The following is a 17,283-nucleotide window of genomic DNA, read 5'->3' as shown; positions in this document are numbered from 1 at the left end:
CCTTCAACTTCTTCTTGGCTCCAGCCAGCTCAGCCTTCAGCTCTGCCACGCGCTACCTCAGATCAAGACGCTACTGCTCCAAGTCGGTTATGGTCCTAGAAATCTCCTGATTCTTAGCACTCATGGCCCGACTAGTGGTCTGAACCACGTTGATCATCTTCCTGTTGTAGAGGGCTGACTGAAACGCCTGTTGGCAAAAGGGGGAATTAGCAAATTCAGCAAGAAAAAGTTCAGGACATGTAAGGCAGCAGAAGAGGGGTATGTACCATGAAGGCATTATGCACATCATTCTCAGCCATCTCCTCGGGGGAGAATTCCTTAAAAGCCTCCACCAGTGAAGGAAAGAGGAGCTGGTCTATCTCTGGCCAGTACGGCACCTGATCTATATTCCCAAAACCATCGGGAAAATGGGCGATGATACCGCCACTAGTGGCAGCATGGCTCGCTGGAGGAGTAGGGGATGGCGTGATAGAGGGCTGACCTCCAAAGGCTCAAAAACAGGACGAGCAATACTGGAACGGGTAGGAGGAGATTGGAAGGAGGCGTATGGGGCACTTCTCTTAGACGTAGAGAACACGTCAGGGGTCCCGGCAGCTCTCTTCCTCTTAGCACTCTGGCGAATAGCCTACAAAGGATCAACTTTGGCACCTGCAATCAGCAAGACATCAGATGTCGGGAGTGTCAAACAGGAAATGGAATATATCGATGTAAGATAGCCTACCAGAAGACATGTTGTGTGACGACTGTTGGGGGTTGAAAGAGGAGGCAGGCGAGAAATCGGGGAGCAGGTTAGGAAACCTTCTGTCAGAAAGAGGAACACAGAACAATTTGTTGTCGGCAGACGATGAATCACCCAGACGGATCAGGTTGCGGGGGCCTGCACAAAAATAGGAAGTAAGCCGGTAAGCATTGGAAAGACGAAAAAAATGCCAGGAGAGCTACTTACTCGAAGTTATAACCCAATCTTCAAAAATATAGTCGGCAGGTGACTGAATGGAGGCCTTCCTCAGATAGAAGAATTCCTTAAACCATTTTTCGTCTTTCGACTTCAACACGTGCCTGAAAGAGGTCTCTCCACGACCACGGAAGGAAAACTGGCCCCTCCCCAGCGATCGAATCTCATACATATGAGCCAGCTCACCAAGACTGATGGTGCTGCTCATATTCTTACTGGTCGACAAAGAGTAGAGGAGAACCCTTCAAACGTTGGCGGTGATTTGGGCCATGGCAAAGCCGTTGGTTTGAAGAAAGTCTTGCATAAGCTTGGGGAATGGGAAGCGGGGGCCGTGTCTAAAAGGGTAAAGGTAGAAACAGACCCATCCCACATGGAGTGCGTCCGCCTTTTGGCCGGGCTCAGAGATGGCAATATTCATCCTGTCACCGAGCTCCAGTTGTTCTTTGATTAAGGGGATGTCGGCAGTAGTTAGGGAACAGTCACAATCATGGGGATGAACGAAAATATTGTGGGACGGAAAGGTAGGATTCGGGTTCAAGTCAATCGGAGCGGAAGGTGAAGGGGTATGACGAGTTTTACCCATGGTTAAGGGAGAGAGGAAGGAAAGAAAGTTAAAGAAATAAAGGAGTACCTGGTGAAGTGGAGCTTCGTTAAAAATGGTGGAAGTCCGGCGAGTGAGAAGAAGAAAGAGGAAGGGTTTAGGAGAGAATGAGAGTTTTTAATTTTTGGAGTTAATAGGGAAGGTAGGTGGGATGGTTAAGATTATAAAGGAAGAGGGAGAGAGAAGGTCCAGGAAACGAGGGGGAGAAGTAGGGGTAATGATAAGTGTTTGGGAAGCTATGTAGAAGAAGGTGCGGGTTTTAAAATTAGTAATTCCTTACTCGACGTCTCGAGACGTGTCTCGCAAGGAATTAGGGGCAAACTGTTTGGGCCAAATTCTGCACATTGGGCCTATGGAGGAACGAGTCCATCAAGATTTATAAGTAAATTGGGCCAAGTAAACTAACGTCCGCGGGGGGCCCATGAGCTGAAGAAGTCAGGGAGATTTCAGGGAGATCGGGGATAATAGAGTCCTCAATGGCAAATTATGGAAAGATGTCCAATAAGACTCAAACATGGGCTTCCTTGCCGCACAAGTAACCTAAACCTCACTAGGGTTTTGGGTCCTATAAATAGTCAAGGAGAAGGAGAATAAAGATTCATTCGAGACCAACACAGAGATATTACACATTGTGCTAGCTAAATCATCGTGCCACCTCCCTTGTAACAGTCCTCATAATTAAAGCTAGTGAAATCATTGGAAGGGTATCGTCCCTTCCCGCGGTCGTTTCCCACATTAGGTTTTCCGCGTCATCAAATCCCTTGTGTTAATATTTAATTACGTCTTTTTTCTCCATACTCGGCATTCACACAAACAACATAATTCACATACAGCGAATAAGACCACTTTGACCTAATTTAACCAAATTCGGTAGAAAAATACCAAAACATGTGATGCGTCGGATTTTGCGGTGGGAGCGGTTTTAGGCCAAGTAGTTGACAAAAAGCACCATGTCATATACTACACTAGAAAAACTCTTAACTAAGCCCATTGCAACTATTCAACCATGGAAAAGGATATGTTGGCCATAGTTCATGCTATTGAGAAATTCCGACAATATTTGGTTGGCTCCAAGGTGGGGGTGTATACCGATCACACCGCTTTGAGGCAACTCATGGTGAAAAAGGATGCCAAGCGAAGGCCCTTGAGATGGGTTTTATTACTTCAAGAGTTTGACTTGGAAATAAATAACAAGGCGGGAGCCAAGAATGTTGTGGCCGACCACCTATCTCGGTTAACCGTTAAAGACCACGGAATTCAAGATGAAAGTAGGCCGATTAAGGGGAATATGATGTTTTTCCAATGTGAGTCGGGTTAACACAATTTTTGCTTGAATTTGGCAAGCCGAATTCATGTTAGGGTATAGACGTTACTCAATTGTTGCAATAAGGTGGTGATTTTTCTGTTTTTCCAAAGTGAGTCGGGTTTGCACAATTTTTGCATAATTTGGGAAATCGAATTTTTGTTAGGGTGTAAACGTTACTCATTTGTTGTAATAAAGTGGAAGAAATGAAATTTTGGCAAATTTTTTATGTGTACCTCCACATTTTTCCAAACTGGTGCTTGCACCAACCCCGTTTCAACCTGTCACCTAGCCCCGTTATAACCCTTGTTTCTCTTTATGCACATTTTCCTTTTTGCATCTCATGTATGGTCATGTAGGAGGAGATTCCATTTTAGATTGCGGGCATGTCTCACGAGTCGAGTAGTTGAGTGATTTTGATTACTTTTGGCACATAAATCACCCGTCCTTCAAAAATGAGCGACTAATGAAAACCGTGAGGAAGTCGGTAGTCTAGGTCCTCTTATTCATGGGTCAACTCGGTTGAATCTTGAGTGTGTCGTATAAATCTTGAAGGTTAGGCTTTGCTTCCCCCTTTCCCGTCTTTGAATTTACTTTTTAGGCATTTGGTTGTTATATTGAGGTTGCTTGAGCCCTCACTAGGGCATTGACACCCCGTTAATATTATGAGACGGTATCTCCCGACCGAAACCTTTGGTTTTGCAAACAAAACCCTCCGCTTAGATGCGGAAAGCGGTTAACTTTTTTATTGATGCATCCTATGCTTGATTACATGCTTAATTGTTGGATGTGTCTAGATTTTCTGCAAGCCCCCACTTGCCTTGCAAAGGAGTGCATACTTCATTGCATTTCATTGTGAGTTGAAGGGACAGAGGAGGCCCGTTAATTGTCTTCCGTTGGATATTATTAGCGTAGTTAGACTATAGTTGAATAAGGGTCTCATTTTGACTCACCCACTTACTCGGGGACGAGTAATTATCAAGTGTGGGGAGGTTTCATATAGTGCTCATTTACACCAACTTTCCTCCCTATTTCATGCGTTCCGACTCAATTCGAGTCGGTTTTATATGTCTTGCATTGCATTTTTTACCCTGATTCCCTAGTCTATGATATTATGCCCATCTTATAGGTATTGAGGCGGAAATAGAGGAATCGGAGCAAGAGAGGCGATTTGATAAGCTAAACTTGAAGAAAGGAGGAAAGAATGCGGAGAAGAGCTCCTCGCCGGTAGGCCGGCAGCCGGTCAGCCGGCTGGGACTCTCCCTACACTTAGAACCAAGGAAGAAGGGAAAAAAGTTACAGCGAACTCCCAGCCGAGCAAGGCACTAGCAGCCGGCTGGGAGCACAAGAAGAAGGAAGAAAGAAGAAGAAGTTCCAGCGAACTCCCATCCGGGCAAGGCACCGGCAGCTGGCCCACCGGCTGGGAATGCAAGCTGAAGCACAAAAGTCAAATGGAGAAGGGAAAAAGTCAAACGAGCTCCCAGCCAGTGGACCATCGGCAGCCAGTCCACCGGCCAAATACACCTGATGACATTTTCCAACTTCAATTTCTTACAGCGGATTCCCAGCCAGTCAGGCCAGCGGCAGCCGACCCACCGGCTGGGACTACCTTTTCCGCATTTTACCCTTCTTTGTAATTTCCGACCTAATTTGGGTGTAACCTGTAAATACCCTCTCCCTTAATCATTTGTAGACACAACCCTAGATCTAAAACTTTCTCCTAATTTATGCAATCTTTCCCTAATCAAAGTACTAATCTTTCCTTAATCAATATTAATTATTTAGTAAAATTAGCTTAGTAATAGGTATTATCAATTGTTTACATTTAGTTATTGGGTTGTATTTAGAAGATATTGAAGAATCTCTTCCTTAATTCAATAAAAGTTGCAATCTTTCCTAATTGTTGGTAAATTCTCTTCTTTATTTACCTTGTTTATTCAATAGTTTACATTTCCTTTTGTTACTTAGTAATTGTTCATCTTTACAAAATGTTTATTGCCATGTTTGTTTGCTTTTGTCCAATTGTTCACAATTGCTTTGTAAGCATGTGTAAGTAGTCAGCCACTAGGGTTTAGGGGGAACCTAAGTAGAGGTTTAAGTTAATAAAATGGGTTGTTAATATGGGTTTTTGGGTGATAATATTAGTGTTCATAATCATGCATATAAGGTGTTTGTTGAAATGTGTGTATGAGAGTTCATGATTTTCTACAAAGTTTGCTTAGCTTCCTCGTGTATGAGAGTCTATGTGGTTGCTTGATAGTTTGTTTATGATGAGATAGGATGTTCAATAAAGATTTTGTGTCCGTCTTGAGACGAGTTAAAGAAATTAGCTCGTTTCTTCACTAATATTTACCCGGAAACCATTTGACACCCATTGTTAGCTAACCTTGCTTAGGGGAACCCGACTACCCTAGTCCCTTAATCGATTGTTTACACATCTCGTTATTTGCTTGCTTTAGTTTATAATTAGTTGCTGGAATTCAATCTTTCTCCACCTTTTGTTTACTAAACTAAGACCTAATAAAATTATCGTGTAACCCCCGTCATCCTTAAGACCGACACCCTAATTATACTACTTAATTTGGGTTTATTATAAATTGTTTTTAATAGTAGGAATGACGACTAAAATCTCTACTCATCAAATGGCGCCGTTGCCGGGGATGGCGTTAGGCTATACTTAGTTTGTTAAAAGTCTTAGCTTTAGTTTTAATCTTACTTGCTTGTTTTCTTTAGTAGTTGTGTGCTTCATTGTAGAGTGTGTGATTTTTGCCTTCCCCTAGTGTGTAAAAACACTAGGAGACTAACGGTTTATCGAGTGCTTCATTGTAGAGTGTATGATTTGATATTTGCAAATGGATAGAATGAATTCACAAGGAGAATACAATAGGATTAGGCACAATCTCCACCAAGAACTTTGAGAGAAAAGGGAGGTTTAGAGAATTAGGGTTTGAACAAGAAGAAATAAGAAGAATGAATGAATTAGAGGAAGCATAGTAATCCCGTTATATTCCGGGTACTGTAGCACTTACTCAATCGAGTAACTCGGGTACTTGATCGAGTGTCCTCTACTCGATCGAGTTGGAGCTGGTCGATCGAGTTTCCGCTAGCAGTTCCAACGATTTCGATTTAACAACCAACTACTAGATCGAGTCAGGTCTACTCGGTCGTGTAGGCACTCTTACTCGGTTGAATAAGGTTAGGAACAAGGTCTAAAGTTTCGAGTTTGGTTAACGGTTCCTGCAAAACAACGATTCGTTCCGAGTCCAAGGTGTATTTGGAACTCGTCACTGATTATTTCATCCAATTACTATTCATTAATACCAACTCAAATGCAACACAGCTATCTCATCCGAACATTGTACATATTACTCCATCCTATATCAAACATTGTACAAAACAATTTAACTATGACTTGCTTCAACTCACATGAACATATGTATAATAGCACATTATTCTACTTTCACTAACGCATATACAAATTCAATCATTCGACATGTGATTACAGTACATTAAGCATTCCATTTAGCAAATTAGCTATCACCACATTAAGTTTGCTCAAGGTTTTAAGATACCACAACAATCCGACAACCACAAGATAATTCACATAACTATACCTACTCACAAGAGTACGCCACAATATTCATCCATTACATTCCAGGCATTACATGTAAATTAATAATAACTAAAGCACCTATGAACATTCATAACCTATTATCACTGTCATATTACCAGATACTCGTATGCAACTCTTAGCACATTCACCATTCTCTATCATATCCACGCGCACTTCCAGCTAATCACGACACTTGCACATATAAGATATTACCACAGACTCACACATAGTTATATCCATCCTATATACTTCACACAAATATATATACACAATTCCCGACTCAATATTCCCATACGAAGTGGCTATCTTAAGCACATTGGGGCCAGGATTTTGAAATGAGGACGCCTTCTCACCCAAAATCAAGCAACTGCCGGGGCTCCTAACATACATGCACCGGGTTCATTTTATTAGACTCACTACATTCATTAGGCTCATTAAGGTTCCAAAATCGTCGCTCTGATACCACTTTGTAACATCCCCATCTACCAAGGAGCCTTAACAAGACCTCCCCCAGCATATAAGGGCGTTACCATCTCGGTTGCCCGAGGAACAGTAATAATCAAATGTCGATAAAAGAACTATTATATTTAATTACAAATTATTAACCAAAATAAAAGATACAACTCGTGACATCTATCAACTATGTGAAACTATCTCTGCCATGACTCGTGGTAGACGCATCCCTCCAAGCACCCAGCTATGATCCAGCTATCAACCTACTAAGACCAACTGCTCATCATAGTGGATCACGGTAGACACAACACAAGAAGAAAACACTAAAACACCACACAAGGTCAGTAACTGAAGGAACACCCAAAATAAGACATAGCAAACATACACACATCACTATATCCAACCGCCCACACACCTCTGACTGCCCAAAGGTCCTGTCCTGCCAGATTACCAATCACAACTAGTAATCCACGCCGCGAGTAAGGGACCGCAGCCGTACCCACCAAATCCCCGCTCATCAATCCCGAGCAAAAACCCATGTTCCTTAATGTGCACATCCCCTCCTCTGGCGGGTTCCACAGAGGGCAAATTAAGAGCGTGAAGCCACTCCCTCAAGTGACTCCACTCAGTTGAGGACACGCATCGCGAACCACAGACAAACAAACACAGTACATTATACAACAACAACACCAACACCATACCAAATACAACCAGACACTACAACCGACATACTAGACAACCAACAGTACTGAGTAGGAAAACCTACCTCTAGCAAACCGCAATGATTTCGCACAAGATCATAAGACGACAAGCAACCACCATAACCACCTATAACAAACAGTATAACCATCTATTACTACCATCACAATCACAAACGAAACCAAGAAAGACGATGATGATGATGACAACATACCTATACATAGCAATCCGGCGCCAAGATAGCTACCCGAATCATGCTTCCCATCCCCATGGTGTCTCTACTCTCAAAAGTTCCAAAAGTATGAATATAGAAGAAGGGGTAGAGGTATGACGTCATCTAGGTTTAGGAGAAAAGGAAATGAATTGATTTGGTTTTCACGATATCACGACTTATACTTCCCCGCTGAACTCCCGTTACTCGATCGAGTATGCAACTTACTCGATTGAGTGGACTTTACTCGATCGAGTCACTAAGCTACTCGATCGAGTAGCCTCCGCTAGATCGAGTCTCCAGAACTCAAAGGTTTACTATGTCACAAGGTTAACTCGTAAGGTTTCTGAAGGTCTAGGCAGGTGTCTAAGGTCAGTCAACGGGTCCCTAAAAGGACGGGTATTACACTGTCCCCCAAGAACATGATGGTTACCTACAAAAAAAGATAGGGGAATCCTTCAGAGCATGGAAGTTAAAGGATGCTCGGAACCACTTGTTCAACAAGAATACTGGGGAGATAAACAAGAAACCACCAACGAAAAAGTATCGGTATGTCAGCCAGCAAGATTGGTATAACTTTATCGCTTACAGGCAGTCTGACAAGTTTAAGGTAATTTATCTGCGACTCATTGGGATCACTTTATTAGTAATCACTTAATAAGTTAAGAAATATGCTTACATTACTCGATACAGTTCATTTTATGAAGACTATGAGTAAGCAGAACCTATAGAACATTTCAAAGAAATAGAGCGTCTTTCATGCCTCCAGAGGTGGTTATAGATTGATTAAGAAGAAGCTTGTAAGTACTTAATTCTTATATTATTAGGTGTTTTATACCGATGTTCTTATGAGTCCCTGATATTATTTGAGTCCCTAAGTCTTTACTAGTGCCTTTGGATCATGCATTGTGGATTGTTGAGATTGAAAACAATAAACATACTTAACAATAATTAATTCACTTTCTCTCTCTAGCTTTAATTATACATTCACTAATTCATTATCATACACAATTAACACTACCTTTTGTCTTCTTATAATTCAAAGTTTATATAAATTTTGTAACACTTTTACTGTTTTACAAATGTAACTTTAGGCTTTTACGAGTGTAATTTTAACGACAAAAAGTGTAACTTTAACAAAAAGAAGCGGTTTTGACGGATATTATTTTGAAATTTGTAATTTTACGAGAATTTTACGTTTTACGAGTTTAATTTCAGTCTTTTTCGAGTGATTTTGACGAATAACATTTTGAATTTTTGTAATTTTATCACAACTTATTGTAACTTCAGTCTTTTACAAGTGTAATTTTAACAAAAAAAAGTGTAACTTTAATCTTTTAGGAGTGTAACTTTAGTCCATTGAAAGTGTAACTTTAGTCCAACGAGAGTATAACCTTGTCCATTGAGAGTATAGCTACCGTCCATATAAAAAGTGTAACTTTAGTCCATTGAGATGTAATTTTAGTCCATTGGGAGTGTAATTTTAGTCCATATTAAAAATGTAACTTTTGTCCATTGAGAGGATAACTTTAGTCATTGAGAGGTCAGGAGTAACCTTAACAGAGATAAGTGTAACTTTAATGAAAAAAATGTAATTTTAATGGAGATACGTGTAACTTTAATAGATAAAATTGTAACTTTAACAAGGATAACTTTAATAGAGAAAAATGTAACTTTAATAGAGATAGTGAAACTTTTAATAAAGAAAAAATGTAACTTTAGTGGAGAAAAATTTAACTTTAATAGACGAAATTTGAAATATGAAAAAAAAAAGAGAGAAATTAGAAATCAACCAGATCTGAAAATGATACAAACGCAACAACACATTCTTTTTTTTACTCAACCATGAATATGTTGAACACCACCCACCAACCACAAAGAAAAGCCATCCTTTCTCGGTGTCTTATGTGATATCTATTTTATTAGATCTAAGATTAAAATAAAAAATCTTACAAAATTAAACAAGATCTAAAATTAAACAACTTTTTCATAACTAAAATTAGTGAATGGTGGTAGATTTGAAAAAAATATAAAATAAGACGATTTTTTAAATATAAAGTAAGACATATTTTACCAAAACGAGATTTGAAAAATTTAAATCAAAACGACCCTATGAAAAACATCACCACTCCTTAAAAAGTTAGATCTAAAAAAAAATAGTAGATTTGAAAAAAAGGACTTCAAAAAAAAATACAACACAAAACATCCAAAAACGCGCGTGTAGAGGTGGCTTAGATCTTGAAATAGGAGGGCGGTGGTGGGCTGGTGCCTGGTGGGGGCGGCGTGCAGCATGTGGCGGGGTGGAGGAGGTGGCGGCAGTGGGGGGCGTGTGAGAATGTGTGAGGCAGAGGAGGAGAGGAGGTGGTGGTCGGGTATGCGGCTGGTGAGGGAGGGGAGGTGGCGGTCGTGGCTGTGCGGAGGTTGGCGTCCGGCGTGCCGTGAGCTTGGGCTGTGGTGGTATGGCGTGAGGCGGTGTGGCCGTGGGGTGTAGCGTGCGATGGTGGTTATGGGTTGTGGTGAGTGGAGTGTGCGGCGATGTGGTCGTGAGGTGGGGTGGTGGTGGTCGTGGGGGGTCGTAGAGTGGTGGTGGTCATGGGGTGTGGGGGTGGGTGGGTGTCGTGTGGGGGTGGGAGTGGGTGGTGCCCGCTGGGGGGGTTGGTGAGGAAGAGGGGGAATTTTTTTTTTAGTTTTTAGGTTTTGAATTTGTTTGGTTTTTGAGAGAGGAGAGGTTTTTGAGAGATAAAATGAGTGAAATTATGGGAGATGAGAGAGAAGTGAGGGTTTGGAAAAGTATATATATTAAATTAGTAGTTAATTAGGAGGAGTTAGTAATTAATTAGTATAGGTAGAGAGAGAGTGGTAAATTAACTTATTAATGACCATTTTGGGTGTTTAATCTCAACCTTCAATCTTCATGATCCAAAGGCTCGCAATGAGACTTATGGACTCATACTTTGGAGGTGGACTCTCTCTCTCTCTCTCTCTCTCTCTCTCTCTCTCTCTCTCTCTCTCTCTCTCTCTCTCTAAATATATATATATATATATATATATATATATATATATATATATATATATATATAGAAATAGGATCCTATAAGTCCTTGTTTAAAGTTGAGTCTTTGAGTCCTAATATAAACCATTGGATCTAAGATAATGGATGGCTAAGATTTAATAAAAAAAAACACAATTTCCCACTTACCTTTTCTAACCAACTGCCTCTGAAAGATCATAGATCCATATTAGACTCTCTAATAAAAATAAAATTATCTCATAATTTATCATTTTGGTGATCTATGTAACATGCATGCAAATATAAAAGCATAAAAAAAAAGTTAAGGAAAAACAATTTCCTTACATTGATTTTTATGGTAATATGGGCACAAACTAGATCACCTATCTAGTATGTTCTTGAGCTAAAAAGAAATGGATGATCCTCCTTGAAAAACCTTCAACAAGAAAGCCTCCTTCAAGTTGCACCCAAGAACAAATCACCCAAATAATCTTACAAATATTAACTAGATATTTGTAAAACTTAACCCTTGATAATATGTGAATATTACTAACAATCTTAGTAATAATATATTTTGTATACTAAAAATCTTAGTAAGAGATGATATTTATTTTAGAGAGATAAGTCAACCCAATTTCCTCACATGCAAAAATGAACTCAAGTAGTTGGAAACGTTGAGCAAAAGTTGGCATAAAAGGAGGGAGTTGGACGGGTAGAAGAGGGTGGAGTGAGGGAGTGACTTTGCTCAAATTTTGTCCAATCTTTTATGACAAAAGATAACTTATGGAAGAAAAATAAAGTAAGGTGAAATGATTATGTTTTTAATCATCCACAACACTCTATGTTACACGGTCCAATTGCCCATTTACGGGTCCATTTTGGTTCTCATATTTATCGCACAAATACGTGTAAATTTTATTTAAACATCGTTTCATGTTTAAATGCTTCCAATTAATTTCGTCCAAATCACTCCGTAAATATACGTGTACCGCTACACATATTATTTTACGTACTAATATTAATCACATTAATCAATTAGTACAATTTTAGTGAATTAACAATTAATTAACTAAAACATGTCTCCCATAATTTATTATTCAATTATCGCATAATTAAATAATAACTGTCGTGCCTCGAGTTCGCAACTCGAAATCTCTCTAAAATAATCGACTAACCTTTTAGTCTATAAATCAAGGGACTAAATAAATTGTATCTCATACAATTAATTAGTTGTCTATTGGGGTTCGTTCCTTTAGGTGTGACCGAAAGGGGTCAGTTGATCACCGCCGTCTCACGACAATAACGTCAAACTCTAGTCAGCCAACCGTTATCGATTTACGTTAATCAACTGACGAGGATCAAATAATTAAATATCTGATAATATTCCTTTAATGAGATTTATTATGTAAACGCACTATTGTGGAGGACACTAACTCCAACAATCTCCCACTTGTCCGACACAAGGTGTGCGCTACCAATTATCTTGTCCGTTTTAATCTCCCACTCAATGCAAGGTGTCTTTCCGGTCGCACTTGCACATGAACATATCGCGAGTGGTTTTCTCGATCGGGAGTGTGACTACCTGACCGGAAAAATCTCTCACAGATTACTTCCGAGCGTGGCCACGCATTTGTAATCATTAACTTTTCGAGTGGCCTTGAGATATAGTTACCCAACGTGGGTGGACAATTCCTGTCTGCCCTATCTATCCTATTGCATAATACAGATCACCATGACCTAGTAAATGCCCTTTGGCCTCCTTTCACGGCAAGACCTAGGACAAAGACCAAAGTCACTCGGAAACTGCACTTGCTCAGATAATAGTCTCCAGTCAAAAGAATTGACTCATAGGAACATATTAGAGATCCCTGCCACGACTAGACGTCTATAATAGAACTTAGGGACTCTCTAAATGGTCACTGTCCGGCAAAGTGTCACACACTCTGCCTATGTAATCGACTAGTCATCACGTATGACCTTATGGTGTTGAACAACCATCAATTGACTTACAATCTAGTCACTCCGAGACGTCACCTCATTAAGTGACTAGGGAAAAAATACAATGTTCATCTTGTTCACTTGAATAGTGTTCAACATTGTCTCCACAACTTATTCAGATAAACAAGGTATTCAATGTTTTCAAAAAATCGAATAATTGAGTTCTTAAAGAAACTCTAACAATGAATGCGATCATCACTTATGTAAATATCAATACTCTATCCAATATTTACATAACGATCTTTAGCAATTAAGGTATACTCCTCAATTCACATTGAGATGACATAACCATCATGTCTACAGCTTTGGTTAGAGGATAAGCATCAGTTGCATCACTCTAATTTCCATTGCTATTTTCCTTTGTTCTATACAATCTTTTCATCACATAGAGCATTTCTAAGTACACGTCTAAACAAGTTTTTAGACTTTGGTTCTAAAGCCAGTCAAACACTCCCACTGTTTTCACAGTCTCTTGGGATACAATATTCGGCTAACAGAACTACTCTAGTCCCATTAAATTCCGGTTATCAACTATCTCTCTTACAACATCGGATGTTCTAATGTACTTAGCTTTTGTTCATGATTTGTACGTATAACACTTAACATACACATCCTTCATATGACATCTTTTATGTATGACTCCTCATACATGTTTGCTTTATACATGTATAACTTCTTATACACATATGTATAACTTCTTATATATATTATTCCTTATGCACATAGCACTCTTACATGCTAACCATTCCTGAACGAGGCCCATAACACCTTATAAGCATAGGAATATTTCCGTGTAATCCTTTTACACAAAATTCACAAATTCCTCCAAACTACAAGAGTAAATCCTCAGTGTTTCTCAAGTACTCAAGGTTGCTCTTGATAATTATCTAGTGACACTCACTAGGAAATGATTGGTAATGACTTCTCATATTCTCAATATGATAAGTCCCGACGAGAGTAGCTTTTAGCATATTTAATAGATCCTACAGCAGAAGCAAAAAGATCATATTAATTTGTTCAACAACTTGAACGAGTCAAGAATCTTATCACATAAGTCTCTTGACTAAGATGCTAGTATCCATGGAGATCTATCTCATTAGATCCGGATATTTAAGATGCGCCATGATACTCTCAAGTATTTACCCGAGAATATTTCTAGTCACTAATATGTCAAACACATATTTTAGACTAAGAAATATCACCTTAGCTACATTTCTAGTCAATAATATGTCAAGCACATATTTTAGACTAAGAAATATCACCTTAGCTACATTTCTAGTCACTAATATGTCAAGCACATATTTTAGACTAAGAAACTCACTTTAGCTCCCACTAAACTCCATGTATCATCATGTTATCTCGACACTCGAGTAATACCGTTTTGATAGACTACATGATTGAACCCAAAGTTCCAACTCTTTGACGTATATAGATCACAAAAGGGATCTTCCAAGCATGCTAGGCTTCTTAGCATTGACAACATCAACAAAACTTCTCCCTTCATAAGATACATTCAAGGAGAAAGTTTCGTTATCCTTTAGCCTAAACTCATCCTCATGAGAGGCTATATTGCTAAGACCATACGAATTGATAAAGGCATTTGGGTTGTCCCAAACTCTCTATAACAAGCCCAAATTTTAAACAACTTATGTAACCTTTACGACAAGATCAAGGTAACCAACCAAAGTATTCACCTTAAATCAAGTCTCGAAAACATCTCGTGTTTCCTTCCTTATCGCATCGTGTGCAAGGAGATAAATTCGAATTGCATAGTAACACGCCATCACATAGAGTTCATACTATAGAAAAGTCTTTGATGAGGGTTTAAGATTCGTCACTTTTGAAAAGTAACGCAATATTATCGCAAAATTATCTCCTTATAACCACTGAGCCACAATAAAGAACGTCTTCTTGAATTATACACAGTTTGTGGGTCTTGGACTTTCGTAAGTTCAAAATTTCTCCCACTCTGTCTTCCAGAAAATGAAAATCTTTCTGGAAAGACAGTATTATGAGCCACAAACTCTTTGTTCTCGTTTTGGAGGAGTAAAAACCAAGTGGTTCAATTTTGGATAACCTTCACAAATACAAAAATTGGTTCTGAACATAAACATTTATGATCCCAAATGTATAAAAAGACAAGTTAGGGACTCTCCCTATCCATATCTCATATGGAGTCATTTAGGCTATTATCGTCGGGTTTTAAACTTTTAGTGAGAAAATAGCTTACAAAAATTGCGAAAAACCTCAAACTATATCTCATAAAGTTCGGTTTATATACTTGACTACACCATACTCTATGGTGTCCCAAGGAGAAGGTATTATGTGAACTAGTTCACAATCTTCTTAGTGATTATCAAGGTCATTACTTGATATTACCCATTTGATCTTCAAAGTCATTACTTTGAAACTTCCGATCAACATCTTGATCTTAACGTGCTTTTGGTTTACTACTTCATTTTGAAAATATTCCACGTTTCAAAAATCACTTTTATGTCTTATTAAATAGATATGAGGTTTTCATATCTAATTAACATTACGGTAAAAGTAACGAAGTATATATATATATATATATATATATATAACCAACTATCGGCTTTAAGCATCCGTATGTATATGGTCAATCACCTCACTATTGTGTTTCTTTTCTGCAAAAGAAAAACATAATACATGCACACATACCATAAGATTCACAATAAAATGGTTGTTCAATGTGCTTTTCATTTACTCGTTTGAAACGAATTTACTTGAGGTTTGATCAATTGGGTTCACCAGATTAGAGACTTTAAAATCTACAAGATAGTATAACATTTAGTTTTCATGAAGAATGTAAAATTCCTCTAACTTAAGTGGTCTAAACCAACCACCAAGTTATCATAGGAGTAGGTAGAACATTTTGTTTTAAATCACATGAGTGATGCCTTCTATGTATAAATTTAGATAATTACATTCTTTTAAATCCAAATTTAGGTACATTTGTCCTTATCGAAATCATTTCTACTCTAGCACCACTTCGATACAAAAATGTCCTATGCTAGACGTCTTACGTTTTATCAATTCATGTAAACTTCTTTACAAAGAAATGACCCGTACTTGGTATCTCATACCAAGATAGTGGAACTAGCCTATACATTGAGTAGATGTCTCTTTCAACTTTGTTATATCGCATACATCTAGGGTTGATAATTCTTAACTCCCACTCACTTTTACATTCCTCTTTGCTTCAATCAAGCAAAAATGAATCTCATGAAGACCTCTCTTCATGTCATTCGTGATATTTTATACACTTAGTAAGAGTGAATTACTATAAAGTGAGTGTACCATGTGGCAAAATCTCAACTTCTTTCGATATTGGACTACCTAACCGTTCAATTGTTATCATATGCCTAAACTCTTTAGCGCATAAACAATCGATTTGGCCTTTCTCGAAGTGAGCCATTTGACGGTATCATATTGGAGTATTATAAGTGTTTTTGAAAACTCTTTTCGCAAACTTTTGAATTACACTTGAGTAACTAAAACTAATATGTCATCATCATGACGGAGGTGTCACTTCTGAAATCAAGACTCTCTTGATAAAATGTGACTTCCTTTTAAACTCGTAATATGAGTTTGCAACATGAAACCCCTTTTTAATATGTATGGACGTTAATTAAGTTGTATAATAACCGAAAAAATCGTTGTAAGCTTATGTAGGTGAATTGGTAAATCATGTTACCAATCATTAATTCCTTCAAAGAAACCGCTTTCTATGAAAGAATAAAACAAGTATAACAATAAATAGAGAAAGGAGGATGAAGTGCGCGATGTCATACATTTATGAGAATGAACGAAAAATAGGAAAAATTAACATTCAATGTTTTAATTTTACTTGTGAAACATCTTTAACAAGTTTTAACATTTATATAGTGATCTCCCACTAAATTATATAAATGATTCCAAGACCCAAATATTAAACAAAAATGAGCATCGCTTGGGCAAAACATCCCATAATTGTGTAAATTCGGTAAGTCACGTTGACTAATTCTACCTCTAGAACTCTTGGTCGACGAATTTTCTTAAATCCATCTACTAGCCCCGGAACACAAGACCTTCTTATATCCCGTTGATTCCAACCAATTTTGGCGTGTGATAACCGCTTAGCACCCTACTTACTCAAAGTAAAAAGAGAACACCCCGCTTGGGCTAGCGTGGCTCTAATGAACAAGAGATTCATAGGTGTTACTAATTGGTAAGGCTAATCTCAATTTTAGTTATGTGGGAGATCTTGTCAATTTAGTCATAAATTCCCTATAAGTGAACTAAGTCGGTGAATGTAAATGACGTGAATTGACAATCGCGAAGATAAAATGCATGTGAATGGCGATTTTGGCATGCGCGAAAATAAAAACAAGCAAACAAGTAAGCATATGAATAAATCCTAGTATGGCCACCTAGTTA

Source organism: Silene latifolia, chromosome 7 (assembly GCF_048544455.1).
Source record: "Silene latifolia isolate original U9 population chromosome 7, ASM4854445v1, whole genome shotgun sequence".
NCBI lineage: Eukaryota > Viridiplantae > Streptophyta > Magnoliopsida > Caryophyllales > Caryophyllaceae > Silene > Silene latifolia.
Note: the sequence above shows the minus strand (reverse complement) of the source record.